General features: G+C 36.9%; 1 protein-coding gene across 2 annotated transcripts in view; it reads right to left on the reverse strand.

Moving 5' to 3' along the window:
* Positions 1-14,721, reverse strand: part of LOC306877129 (ras-associated and pleckstrin homology domains-containing protein 1-like) — a 66,118-nt gene that overhangs the window by 35,371 nt on the left and 16,026 nt on the right. For both annotated transcript variants that reach the window (XM_079428661.1, XM_079428662.1), the window contains exon 2: positions 12,081-12,137. The gene's annotated coding sequence lies outside the window, so the exon portion shown is untranslated. The remainder of the gene's footprint in view (positions 1-12,080; positions 12,138-14,721) is intronic.

The following is a 14,721-nucleotide window of genomic DNA, read 5'->3' on the forward strand; positions in this document are numbered from 1 at the left end:
GAACCCTAAACACATTTTGTTAAAAAAGCTGGTATCGTCCACTTTGAAGACATCGCGAGTTCACATTCTTACTACAGAAGCCGACAGGCGCCCTTTTTGTTGTTTTTGAACAGAAGCCGATAAGTCCATTTTAGCGAATCAGTGCGCTGTATTCAGGTCAGGTGACAAGGCTACTTTCACTTTGAAAAGACGTGCTAGCTGAGAGGAGTTTCGTCAAAGCTGACTAAAAGTGGTCGAGGATGCATAATTTCAACGAACTTGATGAACCTGTGATATCTTCTTCAGGGCGTAAAAGGAAAATAAAGGCTGAAGCATTTTCACGGATCCTTGCAAAAAGCAACGCGTTACAATGGTGAGGGAAAAGCTCCGTGTATTGTGTGTAATCACAACCATTCCGTCTATGATCACAGCAACAACAACCTTTGTCAGACATCTACATTGTCATCTAAAGAGATTACAAAGATTAAATGAGTGTTTTTTTTAACTCTAAAACATGAAATGTGGAGTTATCTGCTTTTGGCAAAAAAGGACTGTTGGCGTTATCTACTTTTGCTATAAAACAAACTTTTAATATATTTAAAAAAAAACATACAGAACTTTCAATGAAGTTTAATTTTGTAAATTACCTGTATTTGTTTAAGTTATTATTACTTAATCAAAACCACCCAAGTGCAGTTTGGAGTTATCGGTTTTTGCAAATGAACTCTTAGCAGGGTCAATGACATATAAAATTGTCCATATAAAGAACAGGACATTAGTCACATGTGCCAAATTACATATGGTTTTGAAAAACCTACATACCATTTTCAAGGGGAAAAGAATTTGATAAATTTAATATAAAAGTATCACATGGCGTAACCATGAAGTAGATTAATTTTCCTTACACTTCGTATACAGGATCAAATCATTAGGATCGAGTCAGTTAGAAATACCAAGAATCAGCTTCCAGAAGAGATCAGATGTGCTAAAACATTAGCCACATTTAAATCCAGACTCAAAACTCATCTGTTTAGCTGTGCATTTGTTGAATGAGCACTGTGCTACGTCCCAACTGATTGCACTGCTTTTTATGTATAATAATTTTCTATCCTTAACTGTTTTAAATTCATTTTAAATCAATTTTTATATCATTTTAAAAGTTTAAACAGAAGGTTAAAGTAAGTGTTGTGATGGTAAAGAGAATGTGGGCAAAGAAAGACAAGTTTGTTGGTTAATCAGTTGAAAGTAGGACCTCTGAGTTCTATTTGTGTGGTTTATGATGGTTAAAGTAAGTAGGGGGGGGGGGGGGGAGTAGTGGAATAGTTAGGTGTTTTGGAAGGTTCTTTCACTTTTGTTTTTGAAATTCCTTGTTTTTATTGTTGTGATTATTATCATTATTATTATTTTTAATTCCATTGTTTTTATTGTTGTGATTATATTATTTCATATCGATTATTATGTAAAGCACTTTGAATTACCACTGTGTATGAAATGTGCTAAATAAATAAACTTGCCTTGCCTTACATGACAGTGGACAAAATGTATATATATGTATATTTGGTTTGGTTCTCAGACTGTCATTGTGTGAAACAAATCCTTGAAATGTAACTGAAATAAATACATTTAAGTCAAAGTACTACAATTATGAAAACTACAAAACTAAAACTGAAATAATTACATTATTATTATTGTTGTTGTTATTGCTATTATTACATTTATTAAAGTTATATAGAAATATATACAGTCATGAGGGTCTGCAAGGGGTCCTCTATATACCAATCTTCTGTTTTAATTTGTTCATTGGTCGCACCACATGACTTTGATTTAGTGGATAAAGGTTCTTTAAATATTAATAAGTCGTGGTTCAATCCTTTTTACCACCAGACTACTATGAAAAGGTTTTCTTTTCAATAATTCTTTTAATGAGAATTTTCCTCCTTTATTCTGACTATTGTATCATCCTGACATATTTTACTTTATGTACCATAAAATATCAGAATGCAATTCACTTAAAACATGCTCACAATAGAAGAGTTTTTTCAACTCCCTGTATCTATGAACTGGATGTTTATGGAATTATTAATAAGTATGTAGGTAAACAAAATCTGAACAAATGAAACCAGACGTAACAGCTTTCAAATGATAAGTTGCATAAAGCGCATGACACACGGTGTCCTGGCAGTGTGCAAATCAGTCTCCTGCTCTACAGATGGTCCTGTCTAACATAATTCATCTTATTAGAGTCAGCACAGGTTGTCAGAGACCACATACAACAGGCAGACTGAGGTGCAGGGATGCTGGTGCTCGGCCAATGCCACTGTTTCTGGCACGATCCCTACATATGGGAGCGATCATAGGCCGTATTCCCACTGATCCCACTGCACTGCTATGGCACGGAGATCCTTAAACGTTATTAAAGCAGCCATTTATCTCCAAGAGAAACTGAAAAACACAAAAGTATGCGTGTGACTGAGTGCCACGTTGTGCTCGGGGGGAAAAACAGACTGAAAATGTGAAAGAAGAGACTGAAAAGAAAAAAACAGCAAGAATTCAGTTGAGGATGTGTGCTGGAAATGTTTAAGACTTATCCAGTGGGAGCATTTCGCCAAAGACTGATGGAATATGTCCTATTGAACAGGTCTGACAAACAAAGTCATGATTGCCTTTCCATTTACTGCACGAGGCCTGGATGGTTATTTCCGCTTTTTCGCTCTCAGTAAAAGTTTACATTTGATGCCTCATTCCTGTGAGCGCTACATTCCAGTCCAAGTCCCAATGACACGCTAGATACCTAACTGCAGTGAGTCTTTAGTAACATATGATGATCTTCCACACAGTCCTGTATCTTTGTTAAAAAAAAAAAAAAAAAAAAATCAGTTACTAATAAAGCTTCAACTTGTCATCCAAATGTATTTAGGCCTACTCACATTTAAAGACTTGAAGAAAGAAAATCAAAGGATGAATCTGACTTTCAGTCTCCATGGCCTTCTGAAAAAGCCTCCTCAAAAGACTTTTCATTCAGATCTAGCTCCATTCTGGTGTGGAACATCCACTTTTCATGATCCAATAAATTCCTGATGAGTAAAACAATCCTTCAGTTTTTTCACATTTAATATTCCATTTCATTCTGAAATGGATTATTACGGACGTAAAACGGATTCCCATGAAAGTTACCACTAAAATCCAATCAAATCAACTCTACCCTGACTGAATGGTTATCGAGAGTCTTGAAGAGGAAATTGGTGTTCAGGAAAGAACTGCAAAATCTAGTCCTGCAGAGTGATTTTAATTGCACTCATCCAGGGCATAAAGCTCAAATCTGGATATGGACCAAGTGTACAACCATTTTTACTGGCTTCAATTGTGGATTCAATTCTAAAAGTTTCCCAACCATTAGTCATTAGTGTATGCAGTTAACAGGGATCTCCTCTCAATTAACAATGCTGTGTATGTTGCTTAGGCGCTTGTACCTCTATTCTGGTTTTCAAAAAAATTAATCCCGTTTGCTTGATTCAAACCAGTTTACCGTTTGAACCGGTATATCGCCCAGCACTACCAAAGACACAAACAAATATTGACGAACCAATGATTCGCCATCTCCTACTGCTAATCAGAGGCAGCTGGTTTTAGCAGACAGGACTGTCTTATTCTAGAGGCCTTATGACTGGTCAAAGAATTCAGGGATGGAAATGATTTGTTCAACAAAATACTAAAATAACAGCCAGAATAAAAATGTCACTGGAAAAACACTGTGTGAAGACAGATGAGGTACATAAAACTGGCCACTGCTCAGGGCGGCACTGAAGGCACACTCATGCTGTTACGTAACCATGCGGTCTACTTGCTGTGTCCTACCAGCCCTGTTCAATTGCTGTATAATGTACCAGCCCTGTGTAATAAACAGCAGCCTGTCTACATGACCTTTCAGAGCTAAAGTCAGTTCTGTCTCACACCTGTCTGGGCTACACCCATCACACATCCATCACTGGACCACACTTTTCCTTTAAATGTTTGATTCAAATGGGCAGAAGTACACTGAGGACTCTCAAGCTAATTCTGGAAAACAGTTCAAAGGGTTTGTGATTTTTTCATGGCTACTAAATATGAGCATGTTTTAAAAGACCCCATGAAATCAAAGTTTGCTTGTTTTGAGGTCAACTATATGCTAGTTTACACATTAAAGTTGATCAAATTAGCTCTTTCTTATATACACTCACCTAAAATGTAGCAACAATTTCTATTTCAGAAAATATTAATGACACGTACTAACAGGCATAAACAAATTTGTGTCCAATCAAATGCCTCCCACTATAATCAGTTGCTTCGGACTAACTAGCAAATCATTACTGTTCATAATAACTGATCAATTAATGTTTTTAATAAATAAATAAAGAAAGGGCATTCAACATGCCTTTTCCAAACAGCCTGTTTCAATGGGAAATTCATCAAAACAGGAAGAAAGCCACTTTCATGGGTTTTCATTCATGTGTACACAATTTTTGTGATCAAAATTAATCGCCAAATCAACTAAACTCTTTGATCATACATTCACTCAGTATGTTAATCAGGATTAAGTATAAAACATATCCTCTTTGATAATGTGGAGAGTTTTCTTTCCCAAGGAATGCACTGGATTAAATGTTTATAAAATTTGAGTCAAATAATATCTCAGTGGCGCCACAAAGTCTCCATTGTTTATTACCTCCAGAACTCAGTCATCCAATCACAAAGCAACATCTAGAGCTCAACACACAACCGTGTAGTGACACTACAGATAGCGGAGCTGGAAGAATGTGCACAAATCAATCAGTCAATTTGTCACACAATGCATGTTAAAGTGTCTTCACGCTAACTGCAAAAGTTGCAGTACAAAGCAGAAATCTTTGATGTCCACGCTTTCACGAGGAAGGCATAAAGAAAACCATGTGTCAATTAATTTGGTCCAGGACTTTGACTCTTTAACAAGTTGCAGGTTTAAATTGGCTGCAGACTTGCATAGATGGCACTATTTGCTACACATAAAAGCAAGAATTTGAGTGCTCCTTTCCTGGAGTGAAGAACACTAAATCCTCCATGCAGTTCCCTCTCATTGCTCTCATTATTGTGAAACTATAGTCAATGTTTCCCAACTTGATGCCACTGCAGATTTCCAGTCTGTACTAAAATAACCTTGTGAGTTAATAGTAGGAGACGTGTCTTTATTCAGTCTGCCGTGCTTCTGCCATTTCCACATCCCTGACCAGGACAAACAAAGCGCCATCCAACACTCTCCCTGGTCAAACGCCTCTGCGAGGCTCATGAGAGAGGATGGTCCAACCTCGTGAAGTCACAAACGCACATGCAAATTACTTAACAACATCTCCACACGCAACCAACAGAAACCAGGCTTATATTTGACATTAGGCTATAATTTGGTTTCAAAGACAATAGATCTATAATATTTTACAGATGATAAATGTCCATCAAGTTGCTTTGTTTGGGTGGGAGCTCATACAATTGGTTCACTTGCCAGGAAAAGATGACAAAACAACGAAAAGAGGATGATCCTTTCAAACAGAAGCTAAAGAGAGATTAAAAAAATCGTTTGCCATGTCTCCATAAATTCAAGTTCAAGTACTTTATTGTCATTGTGCACACAACGAAATTCCTCTCGTGACAACCCCGAGGTGCATTTAAAAATAAAAACAGTATAAATAGTTGACAAAACATATATAAACATATGTGATAATTATCATAGCAATACAATAATGATTCCAGCCGCACTGACTGAGGGCGGTTGGTAAGAAAGTCCAATAACCAATTGGAGGTGAAAGGTGTTAATCCTAAAGCATGAAGTTGGATTTCAGGCATGTGGGAACTATACACAAGGAAAGAGAAAGGTTAAAAATGTTTGTGAACACCTCTGCCAATTGGTCAGCGCAGGCCTGTAGCGCACGTCCTTGCAAACCCATGTAGATGTTATTAAGTGCCCTCCGTACCTCATGTGTTTGTAGTACAAGGGGCTGTGAATGTCCCGTCAATTTGAAATGAACTGGGAATTGATTATTGTCTTTTTCAAACCGTGCAAAGAAACTGTTAAGTTCCTCTGCAAGGTAAGCATTGGCAGCTGTATAAACAGTGAGATCTCCCGATTTAAATGCTGTGTCCCTCGCCCTGATCAACTGTTTAACTTCATTGTCCATCCATGGTTTCTCATTTGGATACACTCTAATCTTTTTGTCAACAGTGACGTTATCCACACAATAACTGATATATGACAACACAGATGACAGCAATCCTTTGTTGTTTTGTGTGGCAATTTCCAGTCGAAGCTCGTCTATTTTTTTGGTAAGTGATCTAGTTTTCACAAGAAAGACACTAGGGAGAGGGGTTTTATATGGGCAGCTTTTAGTCTCGCTAGTAGACCTGCTCGTTTTCCCCTCTTCTGCTTCCGCTCCATGCGCCGTCTCCCTTCGTAGATGGGAATCAGCGATAGTCCCGGTGATCTATGGATCTCTTGCGGTAATGTTTCCAAGTTATAATAATCGTCTGTGTAGCTCTGGCCGATCTGCAGCAGATTCTGGCGACTCTAATAAGTGCTAGCATTTGTTTGTGATACGATGATAGTCAATATTAAGAACATTACAAACATAAAACAGCACCTATATGGGGAGCACAATGCCGCAGCGTCAACACGAGCGGCTGGTGGTGGTGGTGGTGTAATGGTGTGGGGGATATTTTCTTGGTACACTTTGGGCTCCTTAGTACCAATTGAGCATCGTTTAAATGCCACAGCCTACCTGAGCATTGTTGCTGACCATGTCCATCCCTTTATGACTACAGTATACCCATCTTCTGATGGCTACTTCCAGCAGGATAATGCACCATGTCACAAAGCTCATGACAATGAGTTCACTTTACTCAAATGGCCTCCACAATCACCAGATCTCAATCCAATAGAGCACCTTTGGGATGTGGTGGAACGGGAGATTCGCATCATGGATGTGCAGCCGACAAATCTGCAGCAACTGCGTGATGTTATCATGCCAATATGGACCAAAAGCTCTGAGGAATGTTTTCCAACACCTTGTTGAATCTATGCCATGAAGAATTAAGGCAGTTCTGAAGGTCCAACCCGGTACCATCAAGGTGTACCTAATAAAGTAGCCAGTGAGTGTATATATATATATATATTATAATATAATATGTATTATTTTCTGATGTGCAATATAACTCATTTTATATATAATATTTTTTTTTATAAATTAGTTTTATATGCACATTTAATTTTTTAGCCCATATTCTACATTCATATTCATGTATCTATTAATTTATGATCCACCACATTGCTGTTTGTTTATACTGATCTGCTGCATTCAGTGAATATTTACTTAAATACAGTGGATGGATGTTTTTATGCATGAAAATCTTACCCAAGTGAGACATCTTTTCACCTCTGGACCAAAAAACCCATAGCCAAAAACTACAGTAATCAATAGGCTACTCACAGCTAAATCCACCCTTATTTAAGAGAAAAAGGTAACTGTCCTGCTTTATTCAAATAAGTAAATATATTGGAAAACAAATAGTGAAAATACTAAATATGGGAATCCACTAGACTGGGGATAGTTGATGGTGTCTGGCTTTAGAACAGCTGCCTGTCCGTCCGTGACCAAATTAAACACTGGAACCAAAGCTAGGCCAAGTATTCCAGCCATTTGTCTCGTCAATCACGTGGTCAATTCACATTAGCGAGAAAGCACAGGGTTTAGAGGAGGATGGAAGAGAAAAGATGTGGAAGAAAAAGAAGGATTGAAAGGTCCTAACATCCTGAAATAGAGTGACAAAGCATCACTAATGTCATCATTCACGCACAACTGAGTGCTGTAGAGACGTGCATGAAGACTCCCTGCGTGGGCTTGGCAACACACACAATGGGAGAGAGTCTTCACACACGGCTCTGCCAATTAGATGCAGAGCAGAGGATCCAAAACCAACTCCAAATTAACAAATTAGCCATTCTGTAATCCTGATAGATGCACAAGTGATCTCAATTCAGTTCAACTCACCTGATTGATCATTACTTGCTAAAAACCATATCCAAAAGCACAAAGTAAGATTTGCAGCAAGGATGCAAATTGAAATATTAAATGCAAATTAAATTCTTGAGCATTACGCAAGACATAAAAGGCCTACACTCAGGTCTAGATGCCACTTTACACATCTTTAGGCACAGAAGGGTGTGGTGTCTGCCAACGACACACATTGGTGATTCCCCAGACGTTGCAACCAGCACAGATGCTCCAGCTTTCCAATCGACCCAATCGAAGAACCATTCTAGGTTTCGCAAAGAACCGTTCAGTGAAAAGTTCTCAAAAGAACCATTTTTGCTTCGTGTGGAGAACAATTAAATAATCTAAAGAATCTTTTTCCACTAAAGAACCTTATGTGCATTTGAAAGATTCCATGAACGTAAAGGTTCTTCACAGATGCCAATAAAGAACCTTATTTTTTAAGAGTGTACTAAAGCCATATCAGCCAAGTCTCACTAATATCACAGCCGTATCTCAGAGGTTAAATGTATAGCCAAGGCATAAACTCTAGCTGGGATAAAAGGGGGCAACACTTTCTGCCTCGGGGCACTTAGGGAAATGAGGGGCCCTTATTCAGTGACAGTAGAGACAGATCAAAGGCAGTCTTGCTGATGCTACCATTAAATTTAATGAGTAAGGAGAAAGAGGGGTTTCTGCAGTAGACAGTGAATGGAATCAAAGATGACGAATCTGGTACAGGACAGTCCAGCTGAGGCCGCATTTACACACAGCAGGGGGGTTTGTGTTCATCCACAGAGACATAATGAATCAATACTGTTGCCCATTCTCTTTTCAAGCAAACCCACAAGCTTTGAACATGGGCCAGGCTGTGTACACATCACAATGACCTGCAGTTCATCAATGGCAAAGATGAGCCTAATTTGAGTTCATGCAAACATGGCCTAGAGCTGGTCGGAACGGTTTTCAAATGTAGATCACTTGCCATGCTACACTAAACCTATTTAGTAGTGTTGAGGGATGTAGAGGGCTGTGAGTTGCAGCAACAAAGCATCCAGAAGTCGTTATATATCAATGTAAATCTATAGATGTAAGAGGTCTAAAAAAAAATCAGACACCACTCAAAAATTTGGGGTCAGTAAGATTTTTTAAGAGAAATTTATACTTTTATTTGGCAAAGATGCATTAAATTTGTTTAGCAGTATAGACATTTATAAAATATTATATAAATACTGTTCTTTTAAACTTTTTCATCAAAGAATCCCGAAATCACTGAACATTAAGCAGCACAACTGTTTTCAACATTGATAATAATAAGAAATGTGTTTGAGCAGCAAATCAGCATATTAGATGATTTCTGAATGATCAATGAAGACTGGAGTAATAGCTGCTAAAAATTCAGCTTTTCCACGGGTAAAAATTACATTTTATTGTACTAATATTTCACAATATTCCTTTTTTTTACTGGACACATTTTTTTGATCAAATGAATGCAGCCTTAGTGAGCACAAGAGACTTCTTTCAAAAGCATTAAACTATTTTATCACCCAGCCGTTTGAACAATAATACAATGTAATAAAATAAAACAAGTTATATCGATGTGGTAACACATTGAATGGGTAGATAAAAGCACATTGCACTCCTCCATTACATGCTTTCCTGTAGGTGCTCTGACATCATTCCATCACTTCCTGTACCCACTTGCTCTTTTCTTATCTTCATGAAACCAGTACAATCAGAGCAGTCAGTCTGTTTGGTGCTGAAAGGGCAAGGTGGAACAGAATTCAGTAGAATAAGTCTGCTAAGGTCAACACCACTTCAGGATCTACATTTGAAAGAGCTCATGAGTCAGCCAAAGGCCATTCTTCCAAACAAAAACAAGATCCTGGTTTGTACATGTTATGAATAGAATCAAAACTATCAAACCCTTTCTAGAGGGCTGCATAGGAGGCAGACACACAAACCAGCCCTTGAAAATGAGACATTTGGATAGACTGACTACAATTTAGCCCAGTGATCCTAGTCTATTGTGTTAGGCTTTAGTTCCACATACATGCCACTATCCACGACAAGAGTACAGAATAGAAATTCATTTTCAACAATAGATCCGTGACATAGGTAATTACATTTTAGAAAATGTTTGTCTATCTCTTTATTTTATATGATGTTCGCCATTTTTGCAACCCTGTTACCAAATATAGGCCATGAAACAATGATTTGAACAATGTTATTCATTTATAACAAATATTAAACAGAAATAAAATACTCTACAATGGTTAACAGGGTTGAAAGTAACCGTTTTCGTATTCAAAATGTACTTAGTAGAGACAAGTTAGTTTGAAAACAAATGCTGGTTTATTATCGGGGAATTTATAATTCTTACATTTTCCATCAATTAAAGATTTTTTATTTTTATTTTTTTACAGTAACTTATTTACAGTAAATTATGTAATAATAATGAAACAAAATACACTGTATATATATATATATACTGTGCGTGTGTGTGTGTGTATGTATGTATATATATATACACACAAATTTTATGACCAGACAATTAGATGTGATTTCAATATTAAACATTTTATCTGAAATATCTAAGGTGGCATGCCAAAGAATTCATGCATTTACTGCTTTAAAAAACAAAAACAATCTCTAACCGTATTATGGAAAGTGCCATATAAAATCCATGGGACTGGGTCATGCTGGCTTTAGGTAGCAGCTCAAGTCAAGAGTTACTAGAGACTCCAAAAACAGCTCACAGTGGGACAGAGCGGCTGCCCGGGAGCAGCACATACTTTCAGATTCTATTTCCATCTAAACCAAAAACATTAGAAACGCAACACCTTTGCACAGACTGTGTGGAAAACTGCTTCTTTAGCATCTGGGGAACTAAAAACATCTCAGCTTTTCTTCAAGGCTACTTACATTGATTTCATTCTCCCTTGACGCCCTTAACCAGTGAATCATGTAACTACTAAAAAAACACATAGTATCTCTTTACATTATGGAAAGTTTAACCATGTCAGACAATTTTACAAAATTTCCACTAGGTACATGACATCGTGTTCCTCAGACAACTGTTCTAGACACTTAACGCAGAGAGAAAACTCCTACACTCTTTTCCTGCACCTCACTGATGAGGGAAACGACACTTTGTATAATTATTGTTCAAGGAAACTTGAGTCTGTGAAGTCTTTGCTCTCGCAGTGGTGGGGCCCCAGGGGCCTGATGGCCTCTCCCACTGTCCCCTCTCATTAGCGCAGAGCATGCAGAGCATGTCTTGTCTGAGACGAGACATGAAGAGGCACTAACTGAGAGGGTGGATGGAAGGAAGCAGCACTGAGGTTTCCTCCAGGTGGGGTTCGAGGGGTTAATGATACTGTGTCTGTGTGCACACGTGTGCTGGACACAGACACTATATGCTATTTGTGTACAGCAGGCGGCAGGTCTCAGACCTGATAACAGGGCAGACGACACACAGGGATGTAATTCAGGAACATCAGAGTCCTGGAGGAGAGACTGGGTCTACTGTTTCCATACATCCCCACATGCTTTCACTTTTCAAATGGAATTACCAATGCAGACAGGCTCTGCGGCGAGCGAACGGGAGGATCCGAGGCTTAAAGCAGCGTTATTTGAGATTATTTGAGGAGGATTTAAGGGTTGGGTATGTCCACAGACATTATGTTCCTTTCAAAACACACATCACACGTCTATGGAAATATTCAGAGTGTTATTAAAAAGTATTATGGATTGTTTAGAGAAAAAAGCCAGTCACGCACGTGGGATGAGATCATGTCAAGTGCACCAAGAACGTCATCAAATGAAATTAAAATAGTTCACAATTTTCAGGGAAATCAACCAATATATGGGGTGTTTTTTTCAGGGAACTCAACCTATATGACACTAAAACTACGTAGTTATTCTCTATTTGAAAAATTTTAATATATATACACAGCAGTCCATCACCTGAGATTTCAATATCTAAACATTATACACATCACCTATATTTATAAAATGTAAAGGAATTTTGGCAAATCATCCACGGTTTTAATGCTAGAGAAAGCTTACCTTTGGTTCTGTGGCAGTGCCAAGCTGATTTCTGAATGGAAAAGGTCCTCAATCAATCTGTGGAACAGAAAAGACTAATTAATTCAAGTTGTGAATGGCCCATTATACATTTAGATAGAAAAGGAGAGCTACAAATCAGTAAACTTTAGCCATCAGATCTGCAGGTTATGAATGCATTATGCACCTGTTGTACCTGATGTGACAATGCAGTGTTGTTTCTCTAAAACTATGATTAATGTGGCCACGGTTCATTAGCAAGTTGATATGACCACAAAAAAAAAAGGTTGTTTAATGCAACATGGCTCTACTGGTCATGACAGAACCTGAGCTGATCAAAATGTTTCAAGATTCATTTAATGCTTAATGCACACAATGCAAGCACAGTAGTTGGTAAAAGCTTTGATGGAATAAAATGTCAATTAAACTGAAAGCAACTGATTGATCAAGTCATAACGTTAAAGAATCTATGAGATCACAAGAAGCAGATGTTGGCATGGGGTTGGTTTCTGATTAAAAGCAGAGAAACACATAATATTAAATAAAATTCTATGTATACTGAAAGATGAATTTGTGACAAATAGTGTTGTCAAAAATATCGATCTTTCGATAAATATCGATACTGAAATATCTGAACGGTACCAATATTAATTTCCCGAAGTATGGATACACCGATACTAGCCGAGCTGTCACTTTCACTTCTCTCCAAAGGCGCGTGGACAAGCACCACACGTGACCGCGCTCGTCTCCTTCGCTCTGGTTAAATAGCAAAAGTGAAGTGAATAGAAAGATGACTGCTCTGGTTGTTAAAGAACACAGCAGGAGCGCTATCTGTAGGGATCTATGATCTCCGCGATGCAGAGAACGCGCACAGAATCCAGTCATAAACACGGAATTTACAGTTTAACGCGGAATGTCACGGAATTTGTCAAAGTTTGGATGAATTAATCAAAAGTAGGTCATTACACTTAAATCAAATCGCGATATGGACTAGTATCTGTAAATATTAAGCTGCAAAAGTCGATTTACCGTAAATATGAATCCTGCATGTTCTGCGCGTCTCTGTGTGAATGTGCTGCACGTGCGGTTGTGTTTATGTGGCGCTCGCGGTGATTTCAGCGTCTGCCGTCTCAATGAGGACATAAATACATCAACAATATCTCCAGAACTGATCTGAAAGGCACTTTACGAGCATTTTACCATTTAATTTGAGTAAAACTAGCGTCATATCATACACACACAGAACTATAAAAGTATTCACGGCAACCCGTCAAAATAAAAGTTCGGTTTAACTCAGCCTATTAAAGACCGTGTGCCAGAAATAGGCTATATTACTATTATTTAGTAGAATGTAGTACATAATACTACTACTTACTACTACTGTTAATTTTTTTAAAAAGAAATAATCACAAAATATTTTTATTTTAATAGTAAATCCCCTTCATTTGCCAAAAATGTAAATGTTTAATTTTCATTAATTCAAATATAAATCATTCTTCATCTGATATCCAGTAAAATTTAAATACATAACACAGAATTTCTGAGGGGGAAAACACATTTCATAAGGCTACTGTAAGAATAAATAAAAATTGTTTGTATGCATTCAAATAATTAGACATGCTAAAACACAGAATTTGGTAACAATAAAACATAAGGTGAGAAAAAAATTTAACATTTCATACAGCCCTAAACGTGTCATTTTTGTTACACTTTTAATAAATTAAATGTTAAATTGTATAATTTTCATGATTTTAATTAATTAGACATGCTTTTAGATTAATAGCATTTAATTTGACCATTAAAAAAAAAAAAGAGTCCAGAAAAATTAAAATGGAAAAAATTGAATGTAGAAAAAAATAAAACTGAATTTGGGGAAAAATAAAACGGATTTCATAGGGCCCTATATCTGGAAATATTTTGGTTATGAAGCAAATGAGAATATCAACAAATAGAACTTTGGATTTTAATTAGTACATGTATTAGTAAACGTTAGTTTCAATTAACATTTAACTAAGATTAATAAATCAACAAATGCAGTACCTCAAGACATTTTTTTGTTCATGTAAAATATACCGCATGTTCTCGACTTGTTACATTTATCTTTAAATTAAAAAAATTACCCCCTTAATATTGTGGCAGTTTTTTTCTCCATGGTATCGAAAATGGTATCGAATATCGATATTTTCAAGGTATCGAAGTTAGAAATTCCAGTATCGTGACAACACTAGTGACAAATTAATTTGAAAGAATGCATTTCAAATTTTAATTAGTAAAATGTTATTTAGAACAATTTAGATAGAAACGGATGATAATCAGCTTGACTTTTTTTATAACTGATTTTCACACATTTTTATAATTAATATCAGATCTCTAAAGAATAGCACACAACATGTGCAATCTATTACACCATGTGTTTAAAAGTTAACAGCAGTATTTACAAGTTAAACACTTATTTAATATGTTGTTTCGGGTGCATAAATTACTCAGTGTATTTATGTAACAGACATTCATTCTCAAATGAGAAACCTCTAGCATTTTAAGCTTAACAGCTTGACAAAGCCAAACACAAATAATGAAAGGATGAAAATAAGGATGAAAACTACATTTAGGATGAAAATAAATTTGCAATCATTTAAATGAACAA

The sequence above is a fragment of the Barbus barbus genome (genome assembly GCF_936440315.1).
Source record: "Barbus barbus genome assembly, chromosome: 11".
In the NCBI taxonomy this organism is placed as follows: Eukaryota; Metazoa; Chordata; class Actinopteri; order Cypriniformes; family Cyprinidae; genus Barbus; species Barbus barbus.